This window comes from Saccoglossus kowalevskii, chromosome 20 (assembly GCF_978046115.1).
Source record: "Saccoglossus kowalevskii chromosome 20, keSacKowa6.1, whole genome shotgun sequence".
NCBI lineage: Eukaryota > Metazoa > Hemichordata > Enteropneusta > Harrimaniidae > Saccoglossus > Saccoglossus kowalevskii.
In genome coordinates this window covers 3,821,318-3,838,575 of record NC_140660.1, presented here as the reverse complement: position 1 = coordinate 3,838,575, position 17,258 = coordinate 3,821,318, and the positions used below count along the sequence as shown (strand labels likewise).

Here is a 17,258-nt window from a genome sequence, read left to right as displayed (position 1 = left end):
ACCTAATTTGCACAAGTAGTTCTACCTAGCAACGGAAACAGCCCGCGCACGCCCTGCCTCTGTGATCATTCTGTATTAGCGAACGTTTGCGACACATCCAACAATTGGCGCTCCTAAATTATTATTAGATATGAAGAGAAGGAAGGGACCAAAAAGGAAGAATGCGACTCCAATGTCCGAAGAGGCAAAACTTCGTCTAAAAAACACACCAATCGTGGTATGAATCCGATAGTTCAGACTGCAACGATGTGACGATACAAAGTTTATCAACATGTAGCTCTGACCATGGAGGTACAAAAAATGCTCTGACAGTGAAGAACCAGAAGAAGTGCCAAGAAGTGCATCTGAAAGAAAACTATCGTCACACAGTGACGATGATGAAATGGCTGACACAGATGGGTCGCTGAAACTGTTCGAGGTCAACATTATAAATAGCGAACTTTTTCGGTGAGCGCGGTGCTCAAGTTGTAGCGATGGACATTTGACATTGGAAGAAGACTCGCGGCACGGCTGGGGATCTCACTTACAGTTAAAATGCTCAAATTCAGAGTGTTATTTTTCTTCTGAAGAGAGCATTTTCCCGTCTTCCGAAAAACAAGGAAAACAGTTTCAAGTTAACAAGAAAATGATAATTGCAGGAAGAGCAATCGGTAAAGGCCGACGTGGGATGGCTAAATTTGCCGCGTACATGGGTTTACCGATACCGATCCACCGGGGACCATATAAAAAACAGGTCGTGGAAGTGGCAAATGGAGCCGAGAATGAGCCTGAGATGGAGTTCGTAAAAGCGGCGTCAGAGCTCCGACAAATGAAATTGGAAATGGGTGAAATTGAGGATGAAGATGAAACCGTTAACGTGGCAGTTTCTGTGGACGGAAGCTGGAGTAACCGTGGTTTCTCTGCAAAAAATGGCGTCGTTACGGTGGTTTCTCTGTAAAAAAATGGCGTCGTTACGGTTGTTTCTCTGTAAAAAATGGCGTCGTTACGGTGGTTTCTCTGTAAAAAATGGCGTCGTTACGGTGGTTTCTGTTGATACTGGTAAGCAGTAGCATTAATTATATCCATTTTCGTACGGATTCACAGTGACGCATTTTATAGTTATTGTTGCTGCAAGTCCGGCCTGAGGTTATTGTTATTTACATGGATAGAATAGAATACACATTCAAATTCGAGTTTCTAATGATTATGTGAAATTGTAATCACTGTAAATGATAAATGGTCATTTTTCGTCATTCATTCCCCTGAAAACTGTCTATTGTCTTTGATTTGAGTCGCTGTGTAGATTTTGTTTCGTTTTTGTTTTCTGTCTTGTACTATCTTTTGTTATAATCACAGAATGTTGTATTATCTCAGACAGTTGTCTGAGGTATTATTCATGGTCTCATGTGTGAACGACATCGAAATTTTACATTTGAGCCATCCTGTGAATGTTGGGTGATTTGTGTATACCAGGTGTCAAACGTTCGCTTATTGTTTGTTCTTTCATAATGTGTATATAATAATTCATTGCAGGAAAAATACTGGACAGTGCACATTTATGCATTTACTGCAAAGAATGTAACAAATGGGAAGACAAAGAAAAAGATGAAGAATACTATGAATGATTTGAAAATCATATCTCTGATTGCACAGTCAACCACGAAGGCTCCTCGAAGAGTATGGAAGTAGAAGGGACTGTTTCATTATTTAGCCGATCCCTGAAAACACACAATTTCCGGGAAGTTATTTAATTTGTTACAGTTTCATGAGTGTTGTATCTTCCATGGTTAGATATAACACAATTCCGGTGGCTTTCACGAACAAAACCAATTGTAACGTTAAAAAAAAATAAAATAAATAATAATTATAGTAATTATATATAACAAAAAATTAAGCCAACCAGGATCTTATTTTAATCAGATTTGATATAACAGGATTTCGAAATTGTAATTTTTTAATTGTTAGCTGTACATCATTCATTGGTGACAGGGACAGCTCTGCGTACAATTCTGTTAAGTATATCTATGGTGATGATTACATAGTACAAAAAGAAGACTGTGTGGGACATATACAGAAATGGATGGGTACACAGTTGAGAAGTTTAGTTGTAAAGGAAAAAGGTAAGATATATATATGTTTGGGATTTGTTTTTATATCATGATATCAGCCAATCTTATTTATAATAAAGTATTTGAGCATGTTACCCAGCACAAGGTAACATTGATTGCATGTGTTTTAATTGATGTGTTCTGTACAGAGTTGTGTTTTAGAAAGGTGCTACTTCTATAATTGCATGCCCTAGAATAATTATATGATTTTTTTATCCTTTTACAGGACAGAAATTAGGTGACGGTAGAGTGTTGACTGGCCAAGGAAGACTCACTAAAAAAGTAATAAACAACCTACAAACTTTTTATGGTATTGCTGTAATTATGCCTAACTATGACACACATATTTGACAGTCTGTTATTTGTTTTCCTTTTTAATGTCATACTTTCAACAAAATTAGTGTAAATACAAATTTGAATCAGTCAACATTGTTTTTGTTTGTGTGTGACTTCAGTGTGAGTCAACTAGGGGACTGGCTATTATTTATATATTGTGGTTGTGAATTGGGGTCAGGGAAATGAACATAATAATGTATGAATTGTAATTGGCACAGAATACATACATAGCTGAGAAAAAATATGTGAATAAAAATCCAACACAACAAATAACATTGTTTTTTCATTATTATTATTATCAATTTCCAACAAAAAATAAAGAACATTCCAAAATTAAAAATGTATTGGTTGTACTGCTATCCTGCTATTGATACACATATTGCCTGACAGAAATCCTACATCGATAGTTTGAATGCACTCTGAAAATAACAAACCAATATTAGTGAAAATATAAAGCAGATGAAATAAATGCAGTATATATTATGATTTCTGAGCCACTAACAATATAGTAGGTTGACACCCCGGGAAACTTCATGGTAAAAATTGTAGTTGTGGTAAATGATAGAATATACAAAATACTGTAATATCAACAACGAAGTGTAATGAACTGCAGGAATTTACATTGAAATACACACCTTTCTAATTTCTCCCTTCACCTGGTTTGGGTATAAAGCTATAATCCAATAAAGTACGGGAGCTGGCTAGTCATAATGACATCCCACTGGACCAATGTTCTTGGCCTAAATATTAAATACACACGATTAAAAAATGTACATTGCTAACAGCAGAGCTATCTCAGCCGACAGGCTGCTTGTTAACAAAAATATTCACCAAAATTGAAATGTACAACATGAAATGAACGAATCTAAGAGAGGTCTACCCAAGGTAAATATACACAAAGTATCAAAGCATTCAGACTTGTAGTTTTCAAGAATCTTCACCATTCCATATTTTCACTGTTCCATCATGTGAGGCAATATATATGAATCCATTGTGAACTTTGACATCAGAAATCAACCCAGTGTGAATCTGAAAAGAAAAAAAAAAGTCTATATTAATCATTATACAGACAAAGATTTAAGGTAAACATTACTATGTATAAAGGGATAAATGAAAATGAAGACAAAATTCTGAGTTTCAAAAACATGATGTTTTGAAAAAAATTCAGAGGTGGATGCTGTTATGTTAGTTTATGAAGGCAGTACGGTGAATGTATTAACTGACTTGTAATAGGGATCAATGCAATCCTGTACTGTCTGAGTACATACTTTCTGGTATTACATGTAATAATGATTTTCGAAGATAAAATAATGAAACGGCAATGAAAAATGTTTTGAAATGCAAATATATTCATTCAAGATTAGATTTTATAAACAAAACAAATATGCATGTATGTAAGGGTATCTCTAAAGTGTAGTTGCATGTGGAAAAGGTGAGGTGAATTTTGTCTATGTCACTCAACATGAGGCAATAAAATACATAAATAAATTACTTTGTTTTCATTGATGTATAAAATTTGATTTATCCTTTTATATCTATTTTTATTATATATATATATATATATATATACCTGAGTTGGGTTTAATGATATAGGAAAATCACTTTTTTCTAGTAACTAGTTTGGGTATCTTAACATTTTTATCGGCTTTTTAGGTGTAAACAAAAATTAATTACCATATACAGTCAGAATTCCAAGTTTTTTTAGTCATACTGTTGGAAATCCAATCTCATCAACCGGTTTGTGGCGAGATAAACTAGGCCATATTTTATTTAGTAGCCATAACTGCCTGGATTTCCAGGAATTTTTTTTCCATACTCGTCTGGATTTCCAGATTCTGTTTCTCCATATACAGTTGGAATTCCGGGGTATTTTCTCCATCATACAGTGCTAGAAATCCGATCTCATCAACAGGGGGGTGCAGATATAAACTGGAATGGCCCAATGTGATAACTAATCCCTAAAGGAGGGCCGCTAAATCCCAAGGATTGCACCAAGTGCTCATGGGTAATTAACTCCGCCTCTGTCCACTAAGTACTTGGTTTGAAATTAAATTGTTATGTTGTATTTCAACAAGTAAATTGTAATCCTTTTGAAGTGATGTTGATAGCAGTTGTTGTTTTGCTGGATTAGCGGGACAGAGGGAAAGATAAGCATTCACATACATTTATTTCATCTGCTTTATATTTTCACTCCTCCAAAGTGTATTTAGTTATCGGTAATTGCTAGACTAACATTGATTAGTCAAAACAGGGCCATGTGATCATTTTCAAATATAAAACTCGACTATGGGCAGTTTAATTAAAACTTAGTCTGTTCGGTCATTCACGCCAAACACAGAGATATAGCTCCATATGCCATGATTTGAAACATCGCACACTCCGTAATATGTACATCGTCATGGAAAAATTACACCCACTAGTGAATGCAGCAGTCTACCGGATACTGAACACAAAACCAGATTGTTGCTAAACGGTCATGAAGAAAATCTGCTGACTTGTCTGTTTCCATTGGCTCGGTCTATAGACAGTGCTGATCTCATTGGACTGTGTGAATTTGAGATATGTGCACAATTGCTGATAGTCAGAATTAACTTACATTTTTGTAAAATATTGTTTTGCCTCTGTACCAATTATTAATAAATGTAAGTAATTGGACTTTTCAAGTCAGATGCTAAAAAGTAAAAGTAAATTTACTCTTATCCATGTACATAGTATTAATGGGCAGTTTGAAGGGATCTTATAGCCAGATTTGTATACATTAGAAACACAGTGGTGATGTCAGTTGACATAATGACAACATTGAGTGAGTTTTAATTAAACTGCCCGTAGTCGAGTTTTATATTTGAAAATGATCACATGGCCCTGTTTTGACTAATCAATGTTAGTCTAGCAATTACCGATAACTAAATACACTTTGGAGGAGTAAAAAAAACTAATTATGAACCAATTAGTTAGACTCAAAGAAAACAAAATGTAAATATGTGCAACCTTTTACTTTCTGACTCTGCTTCTTTTGTTTGATATTTCATGTTTTAAAGCAATGGAAAAAAGCAGGACAGAGAATGAGATACAGCAGGGCAAGAGAGGGAAGGGTAAAGTTTATGCCAATTATAAACATGGTTTGGTGCCAAACATTCTAATGTTGTTAGGTGTGTATTTGTCATTCTCATGATAAGCACAAAGGCAATCTCATATATTGTTTTTATGCAACAAGTGGGTCTTATTGAACTACGAATACCATATATCAAGAGATATCACTGTGAAAATGTAATGGTCCAACAAAATGATGCTTGAAATGAATAGTTATATATAGTATATACATGTATATCTTTTTGAAAAGCAGTTCCTCGCCCTTAGATATTATTGCTAATTGTACATCACCAGAGTGATTTACAAACAAAATTTTTGTTTCAGTGTGTAACTGATAACCAATCATCTAAATGTTGTACTAAATTATCATTATATGAATATTTCTCACTCAGAAATGCTGGGGCAATAAGACTTACGAAATGTATCAAATGTGTGAATTCGACTGTATGACAGAACATTTTCATTGGTTATGAAAGATGTGACCTGTTAGGTCAAAGGAAGTTGTTCAGGTCAAATTATGATGAAACCATGGCGGAAATAGCTTTGTATCGAGAGTTAACAGACGATCTTGCCTTCGACTGTTTTCCCACAGACCCTACCCATTTTTGCACCATAAATTCAGACGGTATGTGAATCGTACTGTAATATTTTTTTTGTTTTTTGTTCATATTTGTTTCTTCATTGTAAAAAGCGCCGTTGAAATCAACGACTGCTCGTTTTTCATTTTCATTTTCTCAAAAAGACGTAATATTCCCCCAGAGACCGGTGCTGTGAACGAAAAATGTAATTTGGATTATGTTTCGAGGCTGGGAAGATGGTTACAGTTTTAACCAACAAATTATTTTTTCTGAGGTTTTCCTCGAGTATAAGCCCACCCTTTATTTTTTTATGATTTTACATGTTCAGGTCCCTGGGCTTATACTCGGGAAAGTAAGGTAATAGTGAAAAATAAGTATTCCTTGTATCGCTGACTGATTATGGCTTATGAATTTAATTTTATGAACGAGTCATGAAGCTGAAAACATCAATGAAGGTTACTACGCTCGAGTGCAAGTGCAGATTAAACAAACAAGAGCTTGACGCATCGCTGCCGGTTATTGTTCAACTCGACAAATCCTACACACAACACTTTAGGCCGATGTTACACGTGTACGTTGATTTTGAACAGCGGTGTCTTCTTTCAAGTTTTCTTGTGTGTTAATTTTTGCATAGTGTTGTGTGTTAAAACCAACACGGACACGGTCCTACTATTTAACGCCCGGACACGCGAGGGAGTGTCCGGGCACGCGCGGAGGCGAACAGGGGGAAATACCTAACGCGCGGGGCAGCGGCAGCAATCTTTGTACTGTATAATATTTGTTTATGCTCAAAATTTGAACCGGAGTGGCGAATTCGAGCAGCTATCCACACTTTTTATGATCGACGCCCGGGCATTCCGGCGAGTCGAGTCCGCCATGTTGTTTACTAATTTTGGTTTGCGTTTAACAATAGGACAATACCATTCGATCCATGGGGGTGACAGTCCTACGAATGTGCCGACATTGTCGAAGGACAAGGACAGGACAAGTTTGTGCAAGTGTGGCGAGACTCCCGTAGTATTGTTTAGTAAGATTCATTTAAAAATGACCATGTAAGACGTCTGTTACGCAGAAATTATTCACCTCAGGTTGTTTTCTCATTGTTATGTGTCCCCGTAAACACAGCATTGTATGCAGGTGACAATGCTACGCACACTTGCAATAAAGTCGGTATCCTAAGAATATCGCATACGGTTAAATATCGTGAACGGTACAGAGTTCGGTAAATCTCGTGTACGGTACAGAGGGGATATTTTCGTCCAATGTTTTTATACTTTGTAATGTAATTCAAACAAATAAAAAACGTATATTCGTAGCCATGGACAAGATTTAAATTGTAATCAACCGTTTTATTCATCCATGATTTGTACAAAGATCGTATATTTTGTAAGTGTATAAAGCATTTTCCACATTAAGCTTTCAATATAGATTCTTAAACACAAAATATCAAATATATCTTTAAGTGTAAAAATCGATTTTTTTACTGTAAATGGTAACTTCCTGTAAAAACTTAAGATGCCTATTTTATTTCCTGTACCAGTCACCCACCCCCTGTCCCCACTCTTACAGCATGCGGTAAATTTCTTATTGTACACGCAGTTTACGGTAAACCTGGTTTATACCTCTTGTCGAAAACACAGAGTTTGGTCAATCTCGTGCACAGTATAGCGTACGGAATATATTACGTTTCGTCCACATATTTCAAAGGTTGACGCCGCGACACGTATTCAGCTGTGATTGACACTCTATTGTACAACTACAACAAAGAGGGGAACATACACTGTCCCTAATTCAGTTCAACCACGGTCACTATTTTTTAGTAACTGTGGTTCAACCCAAGCAAGGCACGTTTTTTTTCAAATAAACATGACATACCAAATATGATGAACTTGTGTAATTCAGAAAAAAAAAGGTTGTCATTTGTTCCGGCTTGGAGCCTGATGGTAAGGGAAAACATTTACATAACCAGGGCGAGTTGCTTCGAGAGACAAAGCATGTGTTGTTTCTGTTTGGAGCTATAACAGGTAACAAAAGGTCTTGAATAAATTAATGGCGTGATAAACGCCACCTTGTATTTCTATTTTATGGAATCTCTTGTAGTTTGTTTGTGCAGTGTATAGTTACAGTAGATTATTTACAAGCTGATCCCAGACCAATTTGTAACGGCCGGGCTCGTAACACAGACCACATGATCCCCGAGCAGGGTGTGAGTCCGGTGTGTGAGTCCGGTATGTGAGCTACTATAAAATCGCGATGCGACGGCTATGACCTCTATTCGCACACATGCTTCCGGTGCGCTAGTGTAACCTGCCGTTAACAATGAAACTGAATGACGTTCCCACTTTTATTAAATATAGCATGGATATAGGTAGTAATAAAGAGAGTATCACAACGCCTTGGAAGCGACACATCGAAAGGTCAAGTTTAGTTCATCGCCCGCTGTACGAATTCACGTTTGCGAATGAATGACCACTTGACGCGATGGAGAGATCCCAAGCCCAGTTGGCGAGCTACATACCAGTAGTTTTCTGTATACACGCCCCGTGATCGATCTTTTCCAAACCTGTCTGTCTATTTACTATACAGGGCGGTTTGTTTACTATACATGTTTTACAGTGGGCGCAAACAAAGCGAGACTTTCTTAGCGGCACGGCACTGTTTTGAAAACGATTTGCTACATTTTGCGACAATCTCACTTTTTCTTGCAACACTCGATTATCGACAAATTATGTTTGGTCTCGATACGTATGCTCGAAAATGCTTTTTTTTTCACATGAGGTAAATAATTTCCGCGTAACTACGGGAGTCTCGCCACACTTGCACAAACTTTTCCTGTCCTTGTCCTTCGACAATGTCGGCACATTCGTAGGACTGTCACCCCCATGGATCGAATGGTATTGTCCTATTGTTAAACGCTAACCAAAATTAGTAAACAACATGGCGGACTCGACTCGCCGGAATGCCCGGGCGTCGATCATAAAAAGTGTGGATAGCTGCTCGAATTCGCCACCCCAGTTCAAATTATGAGCATAAACGAATATTATACAGTACAAAGATTGCTGCCGCTGCCCCGCGCGTTAGGTATTCCCCCCTGTTCGCCTCCGCGCGTGCCCGGACACTCCCTCGCGTGTCCGGGCGTTAAAGTGTAACTGAATTGGGACAATTGACTTTTTTTGTGTGCAAAATTTATTTATAAACAACATTATGAAAAAAAATCAAGTGAAAAGGGTATATAAATTGGGTAAACAGTCAATGATATTCCGAAATCGCGCCACGCCCCCCTCTCCCATCACCTTCGAGTTTTTTCGGCATTACAAATGTAACCGAAATGGCGCCACCAACTGGAGCATAAAGCATGAGCTAGCTAGCAGACAGGATTGTTTATCATTTTCCATACGCACGCGTTTCGTAAACATATACAACGAGTTACCAAGATCGAGAATTCTTACGAGTTACCATTATATACAACGAGTTACCACGATCGTTTTCATGGGGAAACGCTGTGTTGTTGGCGGGTGTAGTAACACACACGGCGATCGCGTAAGTCTTTATGGGTTCCCAAAAGATTCGAATTTATGACATCAGTGGACCAAAGCCGTCAAGAACACCAGGAAACATTGGGATGGACCTTCTCCATATACCGTTATTTGCAGTGTCCATTTTACGCCCGAATCATTTGTTGATCCACCATCTGGATTCGTTATGAATTATTTGGGTTTCGGGAATAACTGTGTAAATAACCAGAAGAATAATATTTTCCATGTAGAATATGAATATTAATTTGCTTGAAAAGTTTAGAATGTATTCATGTTATTATGCCAGAGTCGAAATAACTAGATCGATCGTGGAACAACAACAACAAAACACAAAATGGCGATTGGAAAATGTAAGCACTGGACGCATTCACCGTTCACGTACTTTGTGTCTTTACATGATTTCTTCAGAAGATCAAGAAACTGAAAATTGCACACTGATATGTGTTTAGAATTTGGATGAACAAAAGACAGAAACTGGAAACCAAGCCGGTCACGATGTTCAAACTCTGTGTCATGGTCATTTTGGGAAGGTACACGATCACCAACATCGCGTACTTTTCTTGCAGGTTCAAACCTGTATGGGCCAATTTGTCCCTGGCACTCTAAAACAAAATCGTGACATCTCTCATTGTCATCTTACTCTTCGATTTCATAACTCTCGTCAGACGATAACATAGATTCCGTGTCGCTTTCCGAGCACTGCATACGTATAGCGGCCATTGTGAGACGATGACAAGTTCCCCCCGTGACGTCACAAAGTACCCTTGTATGCTAATTAGATACTCTAGTTGGAGCCTCGCTCTGAGTCGACCAAGAAACTGAACGTGGGCGTGTCCTTATCCAGAACATTATTATTGATCGTTTACTTAATTTATGTACATTTTTCACTTGATTTTTTTTCATAATGTTTTTATAAATAAATTTTGCACACACAAAAAGTCAATTGTCCCAATTCAGTTACACTTTAAATAGTAGGACCCCTTTCAACGAGACGTTGGTTATCGTGTGTGCTGTTTACGATGCAGCGAACTGGAACAATCGCCTCCAGGCCACGATCCCCGCTAGAACTAAAATACTGGGTACCGAGATTGTAGCATATCTGAAGTACGTACCATGTACCTGTAGTGTCGAGTTTATCTGTTTTGTTTTTATAGTTATATCACCCGACAATGGCGCTAAGCGTTCTCGATAAAAAACACTTGTTTTCGGCGATCGAGTTTCGCAGGAAACGTAAATTGTCATGTTTACACCGTAACAGTTTAAGTTTCAGAAGAACATAAGCTATATTTAGTGTTATCGCGGAGTGATCGGTGTTTGATTGAAGTCATGGTCACTCGTAATATTTACAAAACAAAGTTCTCCCTCAAGGTCAGCATGATTGAACGTGATTCCTGTTTTTATTTTTCTGAGCTTCAAGTTTTTTCACCAGACACAATGGTTTAATTTTTTGTCCCTCGGTTTTTACTCTCATGAGATAAATTGTCTCACACAATTTTAAGAAAAACAAGTGACTATAAGTGTAGAATAAAATTAAAATATGTTTTCATAATAAGCAAAATACTATGAGGGAAACAAAATACATGCTTTTACATGTAGTTCCACATAGATGGGTACTGTAAAATGACTAATTTTCACTGCGTTTAAATTTCACTGATTTACCATTTTAGGCATATTCAGTGGGTTTAAAATTCACAGTTTTATTATTTAGATAATGTGCTAAATTTTACACATTCACTGGGTTTTATTTTAGAACATTTTGCAGTCAGCGAAATAAGCAAAATTAAAACCCAGTGAATAATTAACCCTTTTACAGTAATTTTCTCATACTTTCTAAACTGATGGAACAATTCCATCGATGTATTTAAATTCCTGCTGAGAACACTAAGCTTATTCTGAAAGATGGACTGGAGCAGGAAGTCAGTAGAAGACAAGAGATTTTTTTCTTTAGCGTGGGGGAAAGTTGGTTAGCGTGGGGAAAACCGAGGTGTTAATCAAAATATTTAATGTCAATTGTTTATGATTGGTCCTGGCAACGTTTGGGTGATCGTGACATAGCTCCGTCTTTGAGAATATATCTTACACTTTAAAGAGTGATTGAAACTAGTGTTGTCAAAAAAATTTCAATATAACTTGAGTGTCGGCAAAGGGTATTTTCGTAAGCTGTAATCAATTATTTTTATTTTCTTAATACTGTAAATTCTGTATTAAAAGCCAAGGCTTCTATTAAAATGATACAATGCAACAGAGGGGATGCAGCTTCTATTAGAGCATCTGCACATATGAGAAATAGTGAATTTGTGGTTCTCAATTGTTCAAAAAGAATGGGTGCGACTTATATTAGGGATGCGGCTTCTAATACAGATTTTATGATCTAATTTAAATAAATAAAAAATGTCAATTCGTAGACATGGGCGAGATGTAAAATGTAATCAGCTATTTTATTAGTCCGTAATTTGTACAAAGATATTATTTTTTTTGAGTGTATAAAGCATTTTCCAAATTTTCAATTTTTATTTTTTTAACCCAAATTATCAAAATATTATACAATACCGTTTTTAAATACCCTTTAACTTGTTCAGTCTATGAACATTTTTTTTTTTAATTATGTAGGTAGAAAAATAAATTTTAGGAAATTTTCACAAAGTAAAAATCCCTCAAAAAATGTTGAACATAACTTAGGAACATCAGACCAAGTGGTTTGATGAAAAACTATTTTTTTTAGGAGGTGGCTTAATTGTTCGTAGCAAAATTAATAAAATTATGATAATTGTGTGATTGAAATATGTTACATGGTTGTAGAAGTTTGATTTAAGTCATTTCAAAACACGAAAAAAAAATCTAAAAAAATATAGAATTAAGGTGTGATTAGTTTGTTTGTGGTCGAAGAGAAGAAATGCAGAAACTTGAATGTGGCCATTTTCAAAATGTTAACAAAAATCAGGTGACAATTCTCATCAAAATAATGGTCAAACTAACTAATAGAAAGATTTTGATATGCGAAAACTTTTTGTTTGGCGTTGAAATGATTGGTAAAAGCAGGGATTTAGTTGTCAAACAATTAGCTTAGGACATTATTCAATAATTCATTGCTAAAAAAAGTTTGTGTAATTTACAGCAAATAAAACAAAATATTCCGGTTTACCTCAGGTCACGCAATATGCGCACAAACGATGAATACGCAAACGCTATCGATTCGAGAACTGGGAATTACATTGCCATGCCTCCAAATAAGGAACTAAGTATATTTCTAATTGCATACCCACCCTCCGAAGGAAATCGTGTTGAAATTCATAAATTGTGAGAAATCAGAAAAACAGACATTTCTAGAAATAATAATGCAAATGTATGTGTAAGTCTACTGTAAAAGGATTATTTATTCACTGGGTTATAATTTTGCTTATTTCGTTGACTGGAAAATGCGCTAAATTAAAACCCAGTGAATATGTAAAATTTAGCACAGAACACATTATCTAAATGATAAAACCGAGAATTTAAAACCCACTAAATATGCCTGAAATGCTAAATAAGCGAAATTTAATCCCAGTGAAAATTAATCATTTTTAAGTAGGTAAGAACTGGGGTTATTTCATCTCAGTTTATTTTGTGGCATTTTGGATTCACAGAGTTCGCTCATAATACGATCTTAATTGTGTATCGTAATAAAGTATGTAACTACAAAAGTCGCTAACACTCGCTGTTGCATGACCTCCAGAGAAAAAGTCCCTGATTTTCAAGAAATCATGAAAATGTTTTTTTTTTTTTTACAAAATTAATTCAATTTTGACATATATGAAAATATGATTATATTTATATGATTTATATATACGATATATGATTTTGAGGTAGTTCTGTACCATTAAATTAGAACACAGAAAAGATTGGTCACAGTAAATAATTCAAGAATCGTTGAGTGTTGATTCACATACATGCAAGTCATTTTCTATGGATAACTTACTGTAAAATACTTTATTTTCGTTGAAGAAATTATTCAGTGAAAATAAAATCCAGTGAATATACCTTTTTTCCTGTATTTTACATTCAACTTGTCAGAAATCAGTGAAAATAAATTCCATACAAAACCCCAACAAATTGTTGTCAGCAGAAATTAATTCCAGCTAAAATATTTTACAGTAACATAATTATTCAAAATTCTCCATTTTTTGTGACAGTCATATGGAGCCCACTTGATACTACATAGAATTTTTTTAGCATAGGTCACTGAACAAAATGTTATTTAATATAATTTTTCTGTCATAGGAACCAATTGTAAACTATTTAAAACACACGTTTTTGATAAATTTTTTTAGGTTGCTTTTGTGGAAAGCGTAGTTCGTTGACCCTATATTTTTATTTCAAAATTTTGAACATCACAGTTACCCAACCCCTCTTGCTAGATGTCAAAGATTTTTGAGTATTTTTTTTATCAAGTGAATCTTCCAGGACACAACAGTTTTTTTTAATTTCTTTGGTGATTGGTTCTTAGTGATGACACCGCTAAGAGAGTTCACCTCTACGAACTGGTGAGTACTAGTATTGGTAGTATTGACACAGGCCTTATCTTTCTGATCTTGATACGGCAGCCTGAGAATCTTAACAACAGAGTGGTCAGTACTTGTGTAGTACATGACTGCGTTGTTATAGAAACCATACTATGAATAACTTTAACCTCCAGTGAACTTTCGTCACCTTGAATAATCCCCCTACCCTTCTCCCAACCATAATAAATGCGATTACATAAATAACAGAGGTTTTTTAAAGATCAAAATAGGTCATATTTCAGTCCACAGGCAGTTTCTACTTTTGTCTGTCCTGGCTAAAATCTGCCCATCTTGAACAGGTTGACAGGCCTTAATTCCACAGGGACAGACCATTTCCACATTTACCTGTCCCAGCTAAAATCTGCCCATCTTGAACAGGTCGACAGGCCTTAATTCTACAGGGACAGACCATTTCCACATTTACCTGTCCCAGCTAAAATCTGCCTATCTTGAACAGGTGGACAGGCCTTAATTCCACGGTACAGGCAATTTCTACATTTACCTGTCCCAGCTAAAATCTGCCTATCTTGAACAGGTTGACAGGCCTTAATTCCACAGGGACAGGCAATTTCTACGTTTACCTGTCCCAGCTAAAATCTGCTTGTCTGTAATAGGTGGACAGACCTTAATTTACCTGTCCCAGCTAAAATCTGCCTGTCTGTAACAGGTGGACAGACCTTAGTTTCACCTCTGATTTAAACAGAATGACTTCTTTAAGGCCCCCCCACCCCTAACCTAAACTATATCACTCCAGCAATATAATTCTACATGCCCCTCCTGGTAACTATACATTTCTTAAAGAGGGGCATATCAAATTAAAATATAGGAGGGGCACTGGTGGGGACAAAGTTAGGATTACAATGAGGGCTGAGGGAGCCTTATAATGACATTTCATTTAAACCGTCCCACTGTATCCACCACGTAGTAATTTCGTCACCTATTATTTTTCGTGATACAGTGACACCATCCGACTCCTATACTTACCCTGCTAGTTTTATGTGATACCTTACCCCCCCCCCCGGTATTTTAGCTGGAATTAATTTTCACTGAAAATACTTTTTTGGTATTTTGAATAGAATTTATTTTCACTAATTTTTGATGAGTTGAATGTATAACATATAAAAAAAGGTATATTTACTGGATTTTATTTTCACGAACTCGTGCATTCAGCGAAAAATAAGAAAATAAATCCTGAGCGAAAATAAAATATTTTGTAGTACCATAGCTGTTTTTCTTGTAAAGTATTGTGAGATTTTTTTTCATAATACTGATATTTGTTTTCAGTTTAAAAAATCTGAATTCTGTGGTACGTATGTCAGTAACACTGCTCTGCAACTTTTTGATAGACAATCTGACTGAAATAATCTTTCAACCGTGACTGAGATTAAAATAGACTAGTTGCTTTGTGTACAATAGTGATTTACAGTAGTAAATGTATCCATTGTTGTGAGACTACACATGTAACTAACCAAACTTACTGTAAACATATTAATTATTCACTGGTTTTTAATTTTAACTACTAGTATTTTTGCTGATAGGTAAATAAAATCCATATAGACATGTGAGTAACAATAGAATTCGTTGTTTTCCTGCCAAGTCTGTGAACCCAGTGAAATTGCTCAAAACATTAAAATAGTGAAATGAAATGCTACCCAGTAGTGAAAATAAATGGCTTTACAGTATACTGGTACTAGCTTGTATTTCTTTCCTGCCAGTGTCATTTTATTGTCAGGGAAGCAAAGTACAAGCAGATGTCCCTGGCCTTTTTTTTACAGATCCCATCATATGTGGGCATTTCACAATGTCATAAATTAAGTTACCATGGCTTAGCTTATTGAGCCAGAATTTTGCATGTACAAATGTTTAGTGACTTCACCAAGCTTTTCAATGACATCATCACTTTCCATAGTTGTAAAAGTGACAACACTAAGTTGCACAGTGACATCACTAAGTTGCACAGTGACATCACTAAGTTGCACAGTGACATCACCCAGTTGCACAGTGGCATCACCAAGTTGCACAGTGGCATCACTAAGTTGCACAGTTACATCACCCAGTTGCACAGTGACATCACCAAGTTGCATAGTGGCATCACTAAGTAGCACAGTGACATAACCAAGTTGCACAGTGGCATCACCAAGTTGCACAGTGATATCACTAAGTTGCACAGTTACATCACCCAGTTGCACAGTGACATCACCCAGTTGCACAGTGGCATCACCAAGTTGCACAGTGGCATCACTAAGTTGCACAGTTACATCACCCAGTTGCACAGTGACATCACCAAGTTGCATAGTGGCATCACTAAGTAGCACAGTGACATAACCAAGTTGCACAGTGGCATCACCAAGTTGCACAGTGATATCACTAAGTTGCACAGTTACATCACCCAGTTGCACAGTGACATCACCAAGTTGCACAGTGACATCACCAAGTTGCACAGTTACATCCCCCAGTTGCACAGTTACATCCCCCAGTTGCACAGTGACATCACCAAGTTGCACAGTGACATCACCAAGTTGCATAGTGGCATCACTAAGTAGCACAGTGGCATCACCAAGTTGCACAGTGGCATCACTAACTTGCACAGTTACATCACCCAGTTGCACAGTGGCATCACCAAGTTGCACAGTGGCTTCACCAAGTTGCACAGTGACATCACTAAGTAGCACAGTGACATAACTAAGTTGCACAGTGACATCCCACAGTTGCATAGTGACATCACCAAGTTGCACAGTGACATCACCAAGTTGCACAGTGACATCACTAAGTTGCACAGTGGCATCACTAAGTTGCACAGTGACATCACCAAGTTGCACAGTGACATCACCAAGTTGCACAGTGACATCATCCAGTTGCACAGTTACATTACCCAGTTGCACCAAGTTGCACAGTGGCATCACCCAGCTGCACAGTGACATCACCCAGTTGCACAGTGACATCACCAAGTTGCACAGTGACATCACCAAGTTGCACAGTGACATCACTAAGTAGCACAGTGGCATCACCAAGTTGCACATTGGCATCACCCAGCTGCACAGTGACATCACCCAGTTGCACAGTGACATCACCAAGTTGCACAGTGACATCACC

At 36.8% G+C, this 17,258-nt stretch overlaps 2 long non-coding RNA genes across 4 annotated transcripts in view; one reads left to right on the top strand and one right to left on the bottom strand.

The window, feature by feature from the left end:
• The first annotated feature begins 741 nt into the window (after window positions 1-741).
• LOC146729916 (uncharacterized) lies at window positions 742-1,659 on the top strand. The gene is made up of 2 exons (XR_014927810.1): window positions 742-1,038; window positions 1,513-1,659. It is a non-coding gene; the product is annotated as an uncharacterized LOC146729916 (long non-coding RNA).
• A 1,039-nt stretch (window positions 1,660-2,698) lies between these two features.
• The window catches only part of LOC144356112 (uncharacterized), a 35,081-nt gene continuing 20,521 nt past the window's right edge, over window positions 2,699-17,258 (bottom strand). Inside the window, exons 2-4 of one of the 3 annotated variants that reach the window (XR_014927976.1) lie at window positions 3,365-3,452; window positions 3,059-3,163; window positions 2,699-2,842 (exon numbers count right to left, since the gene is read on the bottom strand). This is a non-coding gene — a long non-coding RNA (uncharacterized LOC144356112). Of the gene's footprint in view, window positions 2,843-3,058; window positions 3,227-3,303; window positions 3,453-17,258 lie in introns of those variants that run through there. The other 2 variants (XR_013421381.2, XR_014927975.1) reach the window with 2 other exon arrangements.